Source organism: Filicampus tigris, chromosome 8 (genome assembly GCF_054856515.1).
Source record: "Filicampus tigris isolate MCC_2025a chromosome 8, RoL_Ftig_1.0, whole genome shotgun sequence".
Taxonomy (NCBI): Eukaryota; Metazoa; Chordata; class Actinopteri; order Syngnathiformes; family Syngnathidae; genus Filicampus; species Filicampus tigris.
This window is the reverse complement of record NC_141224.1, coordinates 1,989,172-2,006,825: the sequence shown is the minus strand read 5'-3', so window position 1 is coordinate 2,006,825 and position 17,654 is coordinate 1,989,172. Positions and strand designations below refer to the sequence as shown.

The following is a 17,654-nucleotide window of genomic DNA, read 5'->3' as shown; positions in this document are numbered from 1 at the left end:
AGTTATATATGCGTTTCCCCATTATATGTTAGCCTTAGCATTAAGCTAGCGGATTAAATGCAACCATTTGTTTTAAAAACATAACATTGTCATTTCATTTGTTTTATGTTAAGTTTGACAGTAAACTTCCAGGTGCGTTACACAGTTTGAAGCCTCTTGTTTGAAGGCGTTTACGTTATTCGCCAAAGCGCTACTTTTTGTGAAGTGAGTTGAGTTCACTGCCACCGTACAGCGTTTGTACCTTCTGGATGATTGAGCTCGCAATAGAAAGAAAAAAAAAAGCTTAAAAAATGGCTCAAAAAACGTGTGCGTCAGGCCACTCGTATTTCAAGGCACCGCTGTCCTTTTCCACAAGATGGCGCCAAAGCATATCTACAAAAGGTTTCACTTCACAGTAAACATGTTTCAGATTCTAACTCAAATCCTGTTCTTTATTTTTGAGTGTATTTCCATTTTCGGCAATTAGGTGCTGTCGTTGAGAAAACAAATCATTTCCAGATCATCTTCGTTTATTCTGAAGAGATTAAAAAGAGATTAGTGAATGTCAAATCCTCTGCCATCCTGCATTTTACGCCTACAGCCAGCGTCCGCCGTGGCTTCATTTTATGACGTACACTTTTGGGCGGGATAATTTCAATAAGGAGCATTTGAATACGGTATTTTGCAAATACTCCTTCACCGGCCGTAGTTTGCCTGCCCGCCTTTGCTCAATTTGTTACCAAATGCGTGTTCTGTGTTCCGCCTCTTTCAAGCCCCATCATATCCCCCATCATGGATTTTTCCTATCGAAACAACTAGCTCATATTGTATGACACACAAAACAAGCCACAATTCAATCTCTTCCCTCACACGCGCGCACACACCTGCCGCGTGGGCGTCTAATGCGGCGCATATACAGCCGGTGCGCGATGACGGATGACTGAATTAGAGCAATAATGACAAGTGACAGTGGTGTTGGCGCTGCCTGGGCCGCCGCAAATAAAGAACACAGGAGGGAGCGGGAGCAGCGCCAGTGCAACAATGAGACGGCGACGGCGGAAGTCATGGAGATGGATTTGGCAACGCCCAAGTAAATAAGCGGTGCGCCGCGCCAGTGCCACTTTTTTGCACGTTTCCACGGCGACTGATGATGTCGTCGCCCGCAGTGGAGCCATACATCACGTCAGTGAGGGAGTTGGAGGAGAGGCGGGCGACGCCCCGGACTGGTCGCCAGCTGAAAGCCAAAATTGGCTGAAATACGTCCCGCCGCGTCATCGGGAAGCTTTTCCACTCCGGGACAACGAGGCGCTCGAAATCAGCCACACGCTGACTGTCGAGTACGATGTTTGAAATTGGGCGTATTACCGCTCCTCCATGCTCTTCCGTGTTTCTCACACACACACACTCACGGCTGACAACGAGGCACTCTAAACTGGCCGGATCAGGCCTAAACCGGTGTCCACATGTTGGCTGTCAAGCCGGACCAAAGAGGGATCGGCGGAGCTGCTTCGATTGGCCGGGAATGAAGTCAACTGTGTTCACTCCCACAACGGCGCCATCGAAAGAAAGAAAACAAAACGTAATGCGCTGAGACGGCACTCGGAGTTGCGCTGGGCACCAAAACGGGGCCCTGCAGTTGAGTGCCACATAGTTCTCAGTCTTTCGACAACTATCTTCAAACATGGATCAAGTATTTCAGACACAAATCTCTGAATTCAATTTACACCAAATTTACTATTTGATTTTCAGTTCCGGATTTCGATTTTATTTTATTCATTTATTGTTATTTTTTTTTTTAATGGCTGCTGATTTGCTGTTGCCGCCATCAACAAAGGCAACACGCAATGATGTTTGGCGCAAGTCAGTCAAGTCAAGTCATTTGCGCAATTTGTTTTCAGCAGAGAGTGGCTACGGTATCGATTCTCTTATTTTTTTTACATTGATGCATATTTCAAGCAGTTGAAATCGATTTTAAATCGATTTTCCATGAATCGTTACATCCCTGCTGTTTGACTTTGCAGGCATGTTTTTAAAGAGCATTTTGGTCGAACTTTGGAAGTTCGACCGTACCCGCCAAAAAATGTGGCCGAACTCCAAATGACCGACGTGGTTCCCCCCTACCCTGGACAGTCCGTGTCTGCATGTAGTGATTATTCAATTTCAACTTCTTTTTTGAACTTTTGAGATACATTTTTACCATTGCTTTTTGGTAGAACTCCAAATTGCAGTACCGCAGAAGACCGCCACTAGTGACTGAAGCGCTTTCCAGCTGCCGTGTACAGTAAGTCCGCGAGCCCACTTGAAAGGAGCCCTTCAACACACCGCAAAGTGCCCGCAGGACTCCACTGAAGGTACCCGCTTGTTCCCTTCATGAATTGACATGAAAAGAAGAAACGGGTCGTTTGCGAGCCTTGTCGACCGGCGGTGCTGCTGGATATGCCCCCACTAGTATGCAAAAGCCGCCGGCTGTCGGGAATATTCCTGTCGGGGACGTCAGTGGGTGCAAGGTCCCGTAATGGAGATTCGCGGGCAGTGGAAGTCGGGAAGGACAGAAAAAAATTGGGGGGGGGGGGGGGGGTTCGGCAGCAGAAAGAAATAGTGACAAAGGCAAGATATACACATAAGTCAGCGCGCACCTGCCGGCCCGCTCGGTGTTTTATAGCGCCGCTCTGTGCAGGCGGAACAGCCTGACAGGCCAGTTCCTTCAAGGGAAAATATTGGAGCCCCGCTGCCACCCCACCTCATTCTCCCGCCCTCGCCGCCTCGTCTTTTGCGTCCGCCTGATATCATTCTGTCACCTCGCCGCCGCACTCTTTTTTCCATCATGCCCCTATTTCTTCCCCGGCCGTCTCCCGCCTTTTATTGGCGCTCTACATCGCACCTGTCATGTTCCCCTCGCTCGTTTCCATCCATCTTCTTGTCGCTCTCTTAATCCCCTCTCATTTGCTCTCAGCCCCCCCCCCCCCCCCCTTTCCCCAGCCGCTTCCCTACCACTGCCGCTCCATTTCCGACCGCTTCCCTCGTTTGTCCGTGGTTATTCTCGGCCGCCCGTATTCCGGCTGTCCCGTAGTTTCCGCTACGTATCTTGCGATGTCACCTTCTCACCAAAATTTAGTAGGAAATTGAACAAAAAAGTTTAATACTGCACAGCAGTGGCGGAGCTAGACCTTTGTGCTTGGGGGGGGGGAGGCTGCAAAATAAAAACTTGAAAACACGTTATCCAACAATCAACATCCTTTTTTGTATCGAATAAAACACTATTTAGACACGTTTGAACTATTCGGACCAAACATTTTTCAATCGCTGCAATGTCGACAACGATGGCGGCGGTCTGAGCGGGCACACGTTTTCACCGACTTTCTGCCACTGAATTGTCACAGTCGAGACCGGTCTGCCAAATTGGCAAACTCGCCCTTGCGCTGATACGAAAATCAGGATCCACCGACATTGAAAATCTAAGAAAATCTCGATGTTGTCCCAGCAAACTGGCCATCATTCCGCCCAAAGAAGAATTTGTTATCTGAAATATTGACCTTTCTGAGTGTTTTCTGGCAGTTTCCTGAACCGATCGGGAGGGAAAAGTCAATCTTACCATGCCCCACACCAATGGACGATTACTGAAGATAATCGTTCAGAGTCATCCACTAATCGGGTCTTTGCTGGCTTTGGTCGCAAGGAAAGCAAATGCTCAATTTTCACCGATTATACTGATCAAGAGCAAACGGGAATCAGAGAAGGCTTTAAGTGCCCCTAAAAATATTTTGGACGTCAATTTAGAAAAATATCTTTACTTTTTTTTCCCAGCACATCAGGTTTTAGAGTTGTTTTCATTTTTTTTTTTTTTTTTTTTTAAGTTTGACCTAAAAAGACTTGCCCAGTATGGATTCTACCATGCCTTTTAATTTTATAGGTATGAAGTTTCAGAAAAAATAAATAAATAATAATCCACCCATTTCTGAACCTCACTCTTAATTCATAAATATCGGTATTACTAAATATATTACATATTATATTATTGTCATTATTTAAATTACTATTTGGATTTCCCGATGTGCTAGAGCAAAAAGGAGGGCAGATTCGGAAAAAATAATTTTAGTTAACTTCCATGTCCACTTTGAAAAACGCCATAAAAAAAATCTGTTGACCAGTGTAATCGCCATGTGCGAACCTACTTTCCCGATTGTTGGCTCGAACTATTTGCAGAGCGGATCGGAGAGGAGGAATCACCCCACGCAGCCCAAAGCAAAGGATTATCGCTCAAGATCATCTTTCAGAGGCACCCGATCATCGGACATTTGTCGGAAGGGTTATAAAAACGGTCCAACTCCGCTTTGTTCTTCAATATAATTGGCCGCCTAAATCGAGCCGTCGCGTCTTCCTCCACTTGTGCCTTGCGCACTTCCCCGTAGCGCTACCTTGATGTTTCGCGGCCGTCGCCTGGCTTCTTTATTTGCCTTCCACCCGTGCGCATTGCCTCCCTCTCTTATCCGCACCCTGAGCACACAGCCCCACGTGTCGGAATCAATTAGGGCTGAGAGCCGTCGCCGCCGCTCTTTCACGGAGGTAAATATTAAACTGCAGCAAGCAGGGAAAAGAGGGGGATGGACCCAGGCGGGGGGTGTGGATGGCGGGGAAGGGGGGGGGGGGGGGTAGTTGGAGAGAGGGAGCCCTCCATCCCTAATCCACCGCATCGATCAGGCGGGGATGAGGGTAATATATTATTTTGACAAGATACGATCCTCCGACGCGCACCGCTATCCCCGTCGATCGATTTCTTTTTTTTTTTTTTTCTTGCCTTTTCTCCCCCTCAGCGAGGGTGGGACGGAGTTTGTGTGTTACTTTGTGTGTGTGTGTGTGAGTGCGCATGGGGGGGGGGCTCGCATGCATTTGTGCACTGGGGTGTGGATGCAGGGTGACAATAGGAACAGCATTAGGAAATGTGAGGAAGGGGATGAGGACGGTCTACAAACAAGCCGCTGTCTCAACAGCTAAATCACACACTAAAAAGATGGATGGAGAATGTGGGAATTCCGTTGTTTTGCCAGTTCCACCGATTGTAAAGTTAAGCCCCCCCGCCCCATCAAACCCGACCCCCCCCCTCGACCCACCGCATGGCCCCTCCGCTCGCCTCCATATCGCTTTGTAAACTGTGTCTAAATGCTAAATTCGCGGATCAATTTTTTATTCAACCCCACCCTCTCCTTTTTCAGTGACCCCCACCCCCGCCCGTGTCCCCTCAAGCCTTCAAGTCATGCTGTCCTCCCATGATGAAGGGTGTCCTACCGGCCTTCTGTCTGCATGCGGGCGTGTGTGTGCGCGTGTGTTCAAATGAAGTCCCGCAACCCAAAAAAAAAAAAAAAAAAAAAAAAAAAGAAGCGGCAGCAGAACATTTGGTCGAAGGAATCGATAGAAAGTGACAGCGTGATACGTTGCAGCTTTTTGGGGACAATGCCGACGAGCCGCTCACTTAAGCTCACCCGAGCCGCGATTTTGGAACTCTTGGCGGTACTTACGTTTGGAGACACTTTTAAGCCATTACGCTTTTTAACAAAGGCTTTGTTCGAACGCGACAAGGCAACCAGCGGAGCACTTTGTTCCTAAAACGTGATCGGTGCCTCCCGATGCCTTTGCTTTTGGATAAAATTGCCGAGCCGGCAGCGCGGTGGAATAGTGACGAGCATGTCCGCCTCAAAGTTGCGCAGTTGTCTGTTTGAATCTCGACCTTCTGTGTGGAATTCGCATGTCCTTCTGCGCTTCCGTGGGTGTTCTCCAGCTTACGTCCCCGTTTTAAAAACACACATTGACACCTTGTCGCTCAAAATTGTCCATAGGTGGGCAAGGCTTGAAAGAAGCAGATTAGCATCGCAGTTTGCCGGGCAAAATTAGCATGTTTTGCAGTAGCAAAAACTGCGAATCGACTGCCGAGACGGTCACAGAAAGCGTCGCGGGGCTGGACGCGCGCGTGTTCAAGTGGAGCAACATGGTAGCTCGGTGCCATGTACGCCGCAGCAACATGCTAGCGCCGAGTGCCAGCCGGCTGCTGCTGAAGCTAAACGCGTTGCGGAGTCGCTCCCAAATCAGTAGCGGTGGCCTCCGTGGCGGCGAACGAGCGGCATTTTTATCGTGCTTACGAAGGGATGGCGAGGAAAGATGATGGAGGAGACGTGCTAAGTGCTAAGCTAACCTGAGATTAACTGTCATCAAGTGCTCGGGCGATGGAGCGCGCTTTTCACGGACGTTCGACTGGAACCGCGTTAAAGTGGACAACATCGAACTTTGAGCAGCAAAATGGAAGGCAGATGGAGACACGTATGAACGTCTCTGGACTCTTTTGAGAAAATAAAAGTGAAAATAGACTAAAAATAGGCTAAACAGAACCGGAAGCGGACGCCGGATGTCAGCCAGCAGGCGTGGCCCACAAGATGAAAAGTATATTAACATAGTATCAAATATTTTTTATCAGTAATGTTGTTTTTTATTTTCACAATGGAGTCTTGAGACTTTTGAGGTCTGCACAACAAATTGACATTGCAGTAGATTTTTTTTTTAATTCAGTTCAGCTTTGACAAGAAAATCGTTTGCCGCTTTACGCAATGTGAATTTAAGAAATAAAACCTGTCGATTCCATGAACTATACAACCAATTGTTCATTTTGTCATAGTTGTATTGTTTAATAAAACCGCTGCTTCGGGTCAATTGGATCAACCTGAAAAAAATGCCCCCCAAAATGTGAAGGTTGCTCCTCAAATGAAGTCACTGATTTGCAAAACTGCTCAGCAAAGACAGAAAAATATTTCAAGCCGTTTCATTGGTCGTTTGTCCGTACGTGTACCGCGACTGGCTGGCGACCGGTTCCGATTAACGCTCCGATTAACGTGTGAGTCGAATGGGGACAAGCGCAACAGAAAATGGATGCAACGGTCTTGGAGGGAAACAGCAGCGTGGCTTGTAAAAATGGAAGCCACAAAACGCAGCTGCGAAGGCCCTATAAAGACCACCACAGCAAAAGTTGGGAATCAAATAAAACGCAAGTAAGAGGCATAAGTCAATCCCAGGACAAACTAAAAAAAAAAAAATGTCATAACTAGAATGCCAAGGTCAAATTGCTCACAAAAAATGCAACCATTTGTTTGTTTGGGAGTGCAGGACGACGTTATTGAATAGCCGGACGGAGACGTTTTTATCCGACCGTATCATTCGAGTCAAACCGCAAACGACAATCTGCTTCCTTTTTACGGCCCCGCATGTCAAGTTTGGCGGTAAAAGCAGCTCCTCAACCGACAATTTGCATGTTTTTTTTTTGTGCTTGGTCGCAAGCTGCGCACAAATTTGTGGTGACTCAAATCGAGTCGCAAATCGGAGTTTGAAAGTATACGCCGGATCGGAATTTCCCGTTTCGAGTCAGGAGGGGTCACGGCATATTGTTGACAGAGAGGAATGTTTGGATGTAGCGCCTTGCTGTTGGCCCGCTACGGCTAACGCCTCGCTGTCGAATGGCTAACGCCATGCTAACAACTAGCAAAAGGCAGCTTTCAAACTTGGACACCGGACCTGAGAAATCAACTCGCTTAACACTAGCTACGATTAGGCTAGTAGCAACGTAGAGGGATTTAAAAACAGACCTCCTTTGTTCTGCCGTTGGCCAGGTTGCGGCGTGGCATCCCGGACGTTAAAGTAAGTTATTTTCAACTAAAAAAGTTGTTTTTTTCATGAATTTCTTTCAGGCCCATTCTGATAATTGTCAGAAAAATAATTCAGGTTCTTTAAAAAGAACAATAAATGAAATGAAATAACTTCTGTATTGGTCCCTAAATGCTTACAAGCGTACAGAAATGAATTTCAGGAAGAAGATTAGACTGTTGGTCTTATGTTGCAAATAAAAAAGGTGCTATTGTCCGATTGTTTGGTCTGGGCCTGGTGCTGATGAATGCAAATGTCCAAAGACTAGTGAGCTTTATTCACTGCAGCTTGAATGCTCATCAAACTTCATCGCAAGTGGGTTGCGCCCGCATTTTATTTGTGGATGTTTTTTTTTGTTTTTTTGAAATAATATTTTTGCCACACAATACTTATTGTAATGTTTTTTTTTTTGTTTTTTTTTAATCTTGCAGGCGAAAAAAAAACAAAAAAACAACTCATACTAAAACTAATAAAATAAGTTTTCTAAAAAACAACAACAACAAAATCAAATAATGAAACTAATGGAAACTCTGAAAACCAACAAAAAGTCAAACTGAAATACTCCCGAAAAAATGACGTGAAAATTCCCAAAGTCTCGTGGCAAAGTAGTTCAAACGCGCCGACGTGTTTTGCGAGCGACTTCTCTTTCTTGCTTGCTCCCATTATGCCATTTTCTGCCACTTTGAAAGAGAGTCCGTATTGCAGTCCACCCCCCTCCCGCCTCACCCCCCTGCTGCGAGGCAGACTAGCCTGGGCCGGGGAGGGGGGTGGGGGGGGGGGGGCAGGGGGGTGCACAGAGAGAGAGAGAGAGAGACGGGGTCAAGGTGAGCTCTAATACACTATTGATCGGCCCCAATTGAAAACCTGATGGAAATTTTACCTCCCTCCCCTCTGTTCCTCCTCATCTCTGTGTGACCCCCCCCCCCAGATTCCCCCCCTTCCTCTCTTTCCTCCGTCCACCTCTTTTTGCTTCCTCCTCTTCCGCTGAATGTCTTTCTCCACCACGCCATCTTTTAATCACGCTCTTCGTCTCATCCACCTCTCTTTTCTTCTTCTCTTGAAATCTTTGCCCATCCCTCCCCACTCTTTCTGTCACTCTCTCATCACCCCCCCCCCTCTCCTCCCCCCAGCTCCACCTCCTCCGAGTGTGCATCAGATGGTCCATTTCTCACTAACCCAGTGCATATTGATCCCCGTGGCAGTCGCATGCGGGGCGAGGGGCCGGCGCGGCAGTGTATTAAACGCCACAAACGCTTTGGACGCGGGGGCCCCGAGACCGGTCGGCAGCCAAACGCGGCGGGGCTCCGTCGATAGCCGGCGCCGCCGCCGCCGCCGCCTCCTGTCAACAGCGGCTAAATGGCCTCTCAAGCGGACACCGCGACCACTCGACCGGACGGGAAAATCAAGCCGGTCTCGACGGACGGATGAGATGCTGAGCGCTGCTCAAAACTTTGTGCCGATTAGCGACATTTGCCGCTGAAGGCAAAGTGGTTCTGTTCTCTCAACGCTGCCGTGACGCATATCGCAGTTGTGCCACGGGAGAAAAAGAAAATTGCAATTTACTTGGCCATTCAGTGTAAAGGTAGCCATGATCTGATCTGCAGCGACGATCCGTACATTCGTGAGAAGACGCCCGCCGACTCACACGTGCGAATACACACGCAAATACGCCTAGTCTTTAGTCTGCTAGCTTAATGCTAATGCTAAAATATAACGGCAAGCGCATATTTAACATTTGCAGCACCTGAAAACAAACAGTACAGCGCCACATTTTGACATTCAACAATATTTGTTCATATATTCTTTATCTTCTGAGCGGAGCTGAGATTTACACATCTTATGTTGCCTCCTGGTGGCCAAGCCGGGCAGCACCACAACGGTCATTCAATGGTTTCATTTGTTTTAATACGATTGTCATTATTGTATGTTTTTCATAAAGGTTAATAATATCGTGTGCACTTTTTCTCCAATAAAAAAAAACGTTATCTTGTCATTTCATTGTGAAAGATGATTTGAGATACAAGTGCCTTGAGTTACGAGCATGGTCCAAGAAATGAATTCGACTTGTATCTCACGGCACCACTGTATTACATTTGGCGCCATCTTGTGGCATCTTGGTTCCAAGCAACTGCGTCGAAGTGTATTGAGGAGCTTCATTTAGAAAAAAAGTAGTGAGTGCATTCTGTTGGCATCTTAGCCAATCCTGCAAAATTCTTGTCAGGTCAGCCTTTCAAATAAGATAACGTACATGACATGCATGGTTGCACCGTACCAAAATAAGTTGAAATGTAATGCAGGATAAACACACAAGCGAGTTGATTTTTGCGAGCAGAAAAATGCACAAAATGAGTCCTTGCACTTAATGTCGCTTTTGTCACGTCCTTGAGTGGTCATTCACAATCCACATGAAAAATCATGCCCACAGATGTACATGATCAAATAACCTTACAGTAGTTGCTTTCGGTAGGCATAAAAAGCAGGATGAAAGAGGATTTGACATGAAATAATCTGCAGTAAAAATTGGGCTGAGCCGAAATACTTCTTGCGCCACCACCTAATGGTCAACAGTGGAATCACACCCAAAATAAACAGGAGGCAGAAAAAAAAATGGAGTTAATGAACAAAATAGCAAAAGTGTGAAATAGCAAAAGCATGAAGTCAGAACCCGCGATGTGATCTGGCTCTGCGTTTTAGTTTGCGTCATTATTGACACACTTTTGGTGCGGCACAATCACAATGGAGTGCCTCTAAACAAAGCGGGGCCTTAACAATGGTGAAGAGGCAACATTAGTCTCGCCTTTAACATGGCTTGGCGACACCTCGGCGAGTCTATGCAGAGCGGGCCGCTATCGCGGGCGCCAGATAAACGCGGGTCGGCGCGCCGACGTGCGCCTTTGATTTATGTGGCGTCGTGTCCGGCTATCGCCGCGCAGCATCTCGCAATAGTTGCGGCGGCGCTGCGGCGGCCGAGGGACCCCCGCGTCCACGGCGTGGGCGATACACATCAGGAACACGGGAGCGCGGATTGCGGCCGCGGGACTCTTGTCCTTCCAAACACCACTTTGTCCTTCGCCCGTTTCCTTTCTTGCACACGTTATGAACGTGGCTAAGCGGCATACAAGTGCGCCGTTCTCCCACTACAACGTCCTCTTTTTCTACCAATGCAGGTTGCCGGCCACGCCATTTTTTTTTTTTTTTTTTTAAATCACATTTAAAAATGGTTTTGGTCTAATGCTCATTTACGTGGAGTGTAATTCCACTGTCGGCCGCTAGACGGCAGCGCACTCGTTTCGTTTGAAAGGAGAAAGAAAGAAACCAGCAAGTATTTCAGCCCGGCCTAGTTTTTGCCGAAGATTATAGAAGAGGGGTCACCAACTCTGGTCCTCGAGTGGCCCTATCTTACATGATTTAGATGTTTCCCTCTTCCATCACGCCCGATTGAAATGATGAGGACGGTTACGAGGCTTCCGCAGAGCTTTCTTTGAATCAGGTGCATGTGTCGGAGGAGGTAAACATCTAAAACATGCTGGGTAGGGGCCCTTCGAGGACCACTGCAATAGAATGCCAAATCCTCTTCAATCCTGCTTTTTACACCTACAAAAATGTGCATCTTTGGGCAGGATTTTTGATGTATACTGTCGGATAAGTTTGTTCATTTGAAAAAAAAAAAAAAAAAGGATTTTCTTCACATTGAGGGATGGCTGCGATGTTGGAACAATATTTTGGGTGTTAGCTATGCTCTTTTTAAATGTGTTTATATGACTTAAAAGTATGTTTGAAGACCTTTAAAAAAAAAAAAAATCAAGTTCCATAAATGCTGTATAAACACCTAAAGAGTCTTTTAATTTTTAATAGAGTATTTTACTGCATACTTAGTGTAATGTGTCCCAAAGCGAGTCACAGTTGCCCAATGCTGGGAGGGCAATGCACACAACCACACTCACGCCTAAGCTGCTCTTGGCCACTGCTCACGCCCAGAGACTCACGCACCGCCCTACCAAGCCCCGCCTCTTAAAGGCACACGCATGTACACCGTATTGATGGTTGATTATTGGTCCACAATTGAGACGCTAACAAGACTGAAGTGTTTGCAGGGCGGTTCTGACCTCAAAGCTGAAGTCGTTTGCGTTTGCCCTCCTCCTTTCTCCGTTCCCGCCCTCATCATTCTTTTCCTTTCAGCGCTGAGGAAGGAATCAGTCTCACCTTAATTGCTCTTAAATCGGATTAATGACAGAGCGGGGACAAGTTGACTTCATCTCTCTTCTGGTAAAGCCCTCCCTCGCTCCGCTCCTCGCTTTTATAAAATCCCTCCTGGCCACCCTTCAACTGCTGTCTTTGCACCGTTTCCTCATTTCATTTCCATTTTTCAAATGAATTGTTCCAAAACTTCTCCGACCTGTTGACGTTTGTCCAATTACATACACCGACACAATCTCGTGAGATCCAAAACAAAGAGCAGTTGGGGAAATTGTGCCTTGATTAAAAACCTCTCCAAAAAAACGACGCAATGAAAGAGCGGCATTGGCTAATGAGCCACATGCTGCTTCGCCAAGCATAAAGGCAGTTGTTGCACAGATATAGTAAACACTGAGCCACCTCGTGATCACAAACAAATTGTGTACTTTTGAAACTGCTGGCTCCAAAAAAAAAAAAAAAAATCTAATTTGGGTCAAAAATTGTTTGATACCAGCTACTTGAGTCAATGGGCCCTTTTTGACTTTCTTTTTTTCTTTTTTTTTAGACCCAGTAGTTTTAAGAGTGTGTGCAGTTACTTGGACCAAACCTCTCAATATGACCATGGATAAAGAGCCACATGCTGCTTCACCAAGTGCAAAAACATGCTGTCACACTCACAGTATACCAAGCACTGAGCCGTCTCGTAATCACAAAGCTGTTTAGAGCAAACCACATGCTGCTTCACCGTGTCTAAAGACTGCTGTTACAGTTACACTGAGCAAGCACTGAGCCGCCGTGTGATCACAAACATACAATTGTGAACAATCTTTTGGAACAGGTCGTTCAAAGTCACATCGCCTCATGAGCCGCATGCTGCTTCACCAAGTGTGAAGACGGCTTGCGCAGTTTTGCGAAAATCAAACGCCTGTGACCACAAACACGCAATTGTGGCCAGTTACGAGGAAATGTCTGCCCCAAAACAAAAAGAAGGGGGCCATTCTGTTGGGCAAAAAGAGAGGGGACTCACAAAAAAAAAAAAAAAAAAATCTCATTTTCCTGTTGGTTGCACTCAGCTGCAGGCTGCCTAAACGCGCCACACGACACCTCTAAAGCTCTCACAGCTTTTGTTTGCATCTAGCTACGTGCTGTCGGCTGTGGTAGCAATAGCGCCCCCGGAAACTTGGGGACATTTTTTAAAAGAAAATCAGCCCCCCGACACCAGTTTCACCCATCAGCATGAAATTCGGTGGACTTGTCCATCATGACAGGATGCACGCAAAAGTCTCAAGGAGGCGTGCTCCAGATTGAAATGCAAGTCGGCCATTTTGGGTTGAAGCAGCTGTTTGGTGGAAACTTAGAAAGATGCCTATTATTATTTTATTTTTTTGACAGTATAATAAATGGACGTCTGCAAAGTACAATATACTCAGTTCCTCACAGAGGATAAAGAATATATGACAGATTTCTTTTTTTCATTCACGCTCCGCCGAGTGGTAATGAGACAAACCGCCAGCAGAGGGGAGCGCTGCTCCGTTTTAAATTGAGAATCAACTCTGTTTGCCAACTGTTGACAGTGGTTGAGGGGCGGGGGGGGCTTCAGTCATTGTCATGGCGCCGCAGCAAAGTCAACAGACTTTTAATCGGACAAATATGAGGCATACGTTCCAAAATATTTCTGTGTGCATATCGCAGAGTATGTGTTCGGCGAGCAGAAGTATGTGTGTGTCCAACAACCATCTTGGTAATATGACCGGGCGGTCCCGAGAACAGCCAATAACGGCTGACGTGCCATTCCGGTGAGTTGACGTCATTCACGGCGCTCGTTATGGTGCAATCAGAGACGTTTGTAAATGATGAAACCAACTGTTCCGATATGACAAATGTCAGCAAAGCAAAAATATTCAAATCCAAGCCACTGTTTTTCTCGATATGTTTGTTGACACAAAAAGCACATTTTCTCTGGATTGTGGGCACAACAGCGGACTTTTTTGAAGCAAACCCATTTTCCCTGCTGACTACTATGGTAGAATCAAACTTTTTTTTTTCTGCTGAAAGCAGAGTCTATTCTTGTATTTGGTCGATTCCATGTAAAAAAAAAACAAAAAAAAAACGATCAAAGGGTCTTGAAAAATGAGTCAAAATGCTCCAAAATGTCCGGCACGCTCCGGCTGTAATTCATGGACTTAAGCTAGTGGACTAAAAAGCAAAGCTGCATGTTTTTTGTTTGGCATAGACGAGGCGTCATCCTCTTAGTTTGATGTTGAGCTTGACGGTCAACTTCAGCAGCTTGGCCTCCAGGATTAAGGCGTTTATCAGCTCCTGCCGCCGCTTCAAAATGCCTACGAGGGCGATAAGAGCGGCGGCGGGGATTTGTCAAATTGCGCGCCATTGATTACGTGACCTTTCACGCCTCGCAGCCACTTCGCCAAGCGCCCGCGGCGCCCGTGGCAGAGATGGATGGAAAGATGCCACTCTTATCAGTGTGTACAACTTTGTACTTATGTGCAGACAACAAGTAAGGGGAGGGGGGTTGCAGTCCCCCCCCCCCCAGCAATCTTCTCCACGTGTAACAGGTAGTGAAGAAGAAAGCAGCCCCTCCCACTCGAACACAGCAAGTAACGAGCGCTGAATAATGAATCGTGAGACCAGCCGAGGGGCTCATATGGCGCAGGGAGGGGAGGATGCGCGTGCGCGTGTGCGTGTGCGACAACGACACAAAGCGACCAACTTTGCTAAAGAAAAAGTCCGCTTAGGTCAAAGTTAACAAACAACGCAAAATAGCATCTATGCGGAGGTGTGAAGTAAGAAATATTTGAACACAATGGGTGCAGCGACTCATGTAGACAAGCAATACAACAATACTCATTGGCGTGTATTCTCAAAGTGGTTGTGGAACTCTGAAAAACTATTCATTATTTGTTCATTATTTTACATTCTATTTATTCGTTAAAAAGATTTGACTGCAATGTCATGTTGTGAGACGTTGTGACATCCGTTTGAACATTAGCAATGTGCTTAAAACAACTTGATGGCCTGATTCAAATGTATTACAGGTACATTCAAACATTTACCTAAATAAACATTTTTAAAAAAGGGATGGGGGGGAAGCGCCTTTCAACCCAAAAAAAGTTCAATACAACTGAATGGAGGGGGCGGAGCAAAATGGATGTTAGACTAAAAATGTAGTTTTACTTTTGTACTGAAGTGCCTTTTAGGGGACTGTACCTTCTTTTTTTTTTTACTTTTAGTTAAGGAGAGCAGTTGAGTCAGTCCTTCTAATTTTACCCCAATCCATTTTTTGCATCTTACAACAACCGCCACACAAAAAAGCAGACGCAACTGCACGGAGAAGAACCATTTGACTACTTCCCCTTTTTATTTCTTGATATAAATATTTTCTTTTGTGATAACCTTCGCGGATCATTTTAGAGAGGACCTCGCGACAAGACTTTTTTTTTCTTTTGGGGGTGAGGTCAAATGAAAGTATGTCGGAGCTATATACTCGAGAAAAAGAATTTGGCAAGCATTATGGGCTTCTTTTTTTTTCTGTTTTCGAGGTGGAGGCAGGTTTGGACTTGAAAACTGACAAAGTTCAGGAAGCCAAGCGCATGTTTTGATAATAAACATGTTTGATGCAAAAATAATAATTTCATGTCTAATTGTTTTATTTGACTATGTACTGTATATGTATACGGAAAGGTTACATGAATATGTTTGGTTGTTTGTTTGTTTTGGTTCTTGAAATCGGAATGTCATTTTACAGTTGTCTTTTAAGGCTATACTAAAAGTATGGGAAATTTCATTTGCCACATGTTTATGATACATTATGACCATGTTTTGGGGATTTCAAAACACATTTTTAAAATTGCTTTTTTATTATATATTTTTTTACTATAATTAATGATAAATAATTAATTATTATAATTTCCACTTCCTGTCTTTTTTTTTTTTTTGCCTTGCTGACTGCTAAGACAAAATCGTGCGTGCATGCAAGTGAGGTGATGTGAGGTGAGGTGAGGTGTGGAAAGTTGTTCCTACCTGCCGGAGCTCCGCGTGGCCCTCGCCCAGCCTCAGCGATTCACCTGAGGCCGAAGCCCGACCGCCGTCTGTCGGCTCGCTCCCGATCAGGCTCGCAAAACTTCGGCGTCGCCTCTCTAAAAACAACAACAACAAAAAAAAACACATGTCCAACTGTTATGACTGCCAAACCTTTAGTTGTCCGAGACAAAATAAAAAATTGGACTTTTTTTTTTACGCTGTTAATAAATTGCCAGCGGATGACTTATTTATGATTAACTGTTATTTTTTTGGGACACATCAGCAGAAAACATTCATCTAAAAAATAATTGTAACTTTGCTTTAATACTCATGAGATCGTATTTTAAAAAATAAATGTCATGCACAAAAATCATACACGCGCGCATGAAAATTGGTGCATCAAATATAAACAACATATATCTATTAAAATACAGCCACGAATGAACCTGCCTTAATCGATTTATTAGTTCCAAAACTCTCACAGCTGACCGCTTTGTGTTTGATCGATTCAATAGACATGATGTTAAATCAAACATTATTTTTTCTTTGCTTTTTCGTTCTAAACGTCCTTCAATTGTTTTTTAATGGAAAAAAAAAAATCCAAGTAGTCAGTTATTACTAACAAACTCAGTCTGAAATCTATTTCGTCAATTATCATAATGATTTCCCTGGCCAAGATAAAAAAAAAAACCATTTCATTTCGGATTGTTTATTTTGCGGATGTTTTTTTTCTTCTTCTTCTTTTTTTTTTTTTTTTTAAGGAAAATGAAAAAGTGTGTTATGATTTGCAGGCCTTTGCGACTGTCTTGTTGTGGACGCGCTCGGCCTGCAACAAACTCGAGCAAGCGCTAACTAGGCGCGCTTTCATCACGTGACACCGAGCCGGCACACCGCGACACCTTCAAAAGGACGGAAGGGAGGAAGAGGAAGAAGAAGAAGATGATGATGATGGCATGAATTCAAATAATTCTTTGTGAAGGCGCAGCAGCAGAAGAAGCAGCAAAAGAAGGCCTTTAGCGGGAAAAAAAAGAGTGACCCAAAGGGAATAACTTTAACACTCGGTTTGTAATTCGCTCAAATAAATGGCAATTAAACTTTGAAAAATGTCCTTATACTCAAATGAATGTGGCAATTGAATTCAGATCAAAAGGAATTTATTTTTAGCGAAAATGTGTTTTTTCTGCTCCTTTTTCACAAAACCCCCAAATTCACCCATGAAATTAAAATATCTAAAAGGCACTACAATAATTCCTAAACAATAATCAGCACATATTGCGAGGCTTTGAAGGCCGCATGTCAAGAACAGTCACACCAAAACAAAAGTCGCTCATTCAAGTTGGTTTTCCATTTCATTCGCAAATTCGTCAAGTAAACATTGTGGAGACAATGTCGCAATTTGCATTCGAGTTGCCTGCCTTAAAAAATACATTTTGGAACGAAAAGTGCATTTATAAAAACAAACGATAACAAGAATGAGAATAATAATAATAATAATAATAATAATAATAATAATAATAATAATAATAACAACACGTTGTTGTTATGCAATTATAATAATGACTGATTTTGCAGCGCGTTAATTCGCCATTTGCTGACAATCCACACGATAGTCACCTTACATTATTTTTATTATTTAAAAAAAAAATCAAATTCTGGCCAAACTAAAGCGGGCTGATGCAAAGTTGCAGATTGACTGCGCGCGCGCGCGTGTGTGTGTGAGAGAGAAAAACATCAAGAAGAAGAAGCAGCGAAGACGGGCTGTGGATTGAGTGTATCCATTG

The 17,654-nt window shown here is 44.8% G+C and overlaps 1 protein-coding gene across 3 annotated transcripts in view; it reads right to left on the bottom strand.

Annotated features, from left to right (window-relative positions):
* erfl1 (Ets2 repressor factor like 1) overlaps nucleotides 1–17,654 on the bottom strand; it is a 74,685-nt gene that overhangs the window by 27,530 nt on the left and 29,501 nt on the right. For all 3 annotated transcript variants that reach the window (XM_086038451.1, XM_086038452.1, XM_086038453.1), the window contains one exon: nucleotides 15,874–15,989. The gene's annotated coding sequence lies outside the window, so the exon portion shown is untranslated. The remainder of the gene's footprint in view (nucleotides 1–15,873; nucleotides 15,990–17,654) is intronic.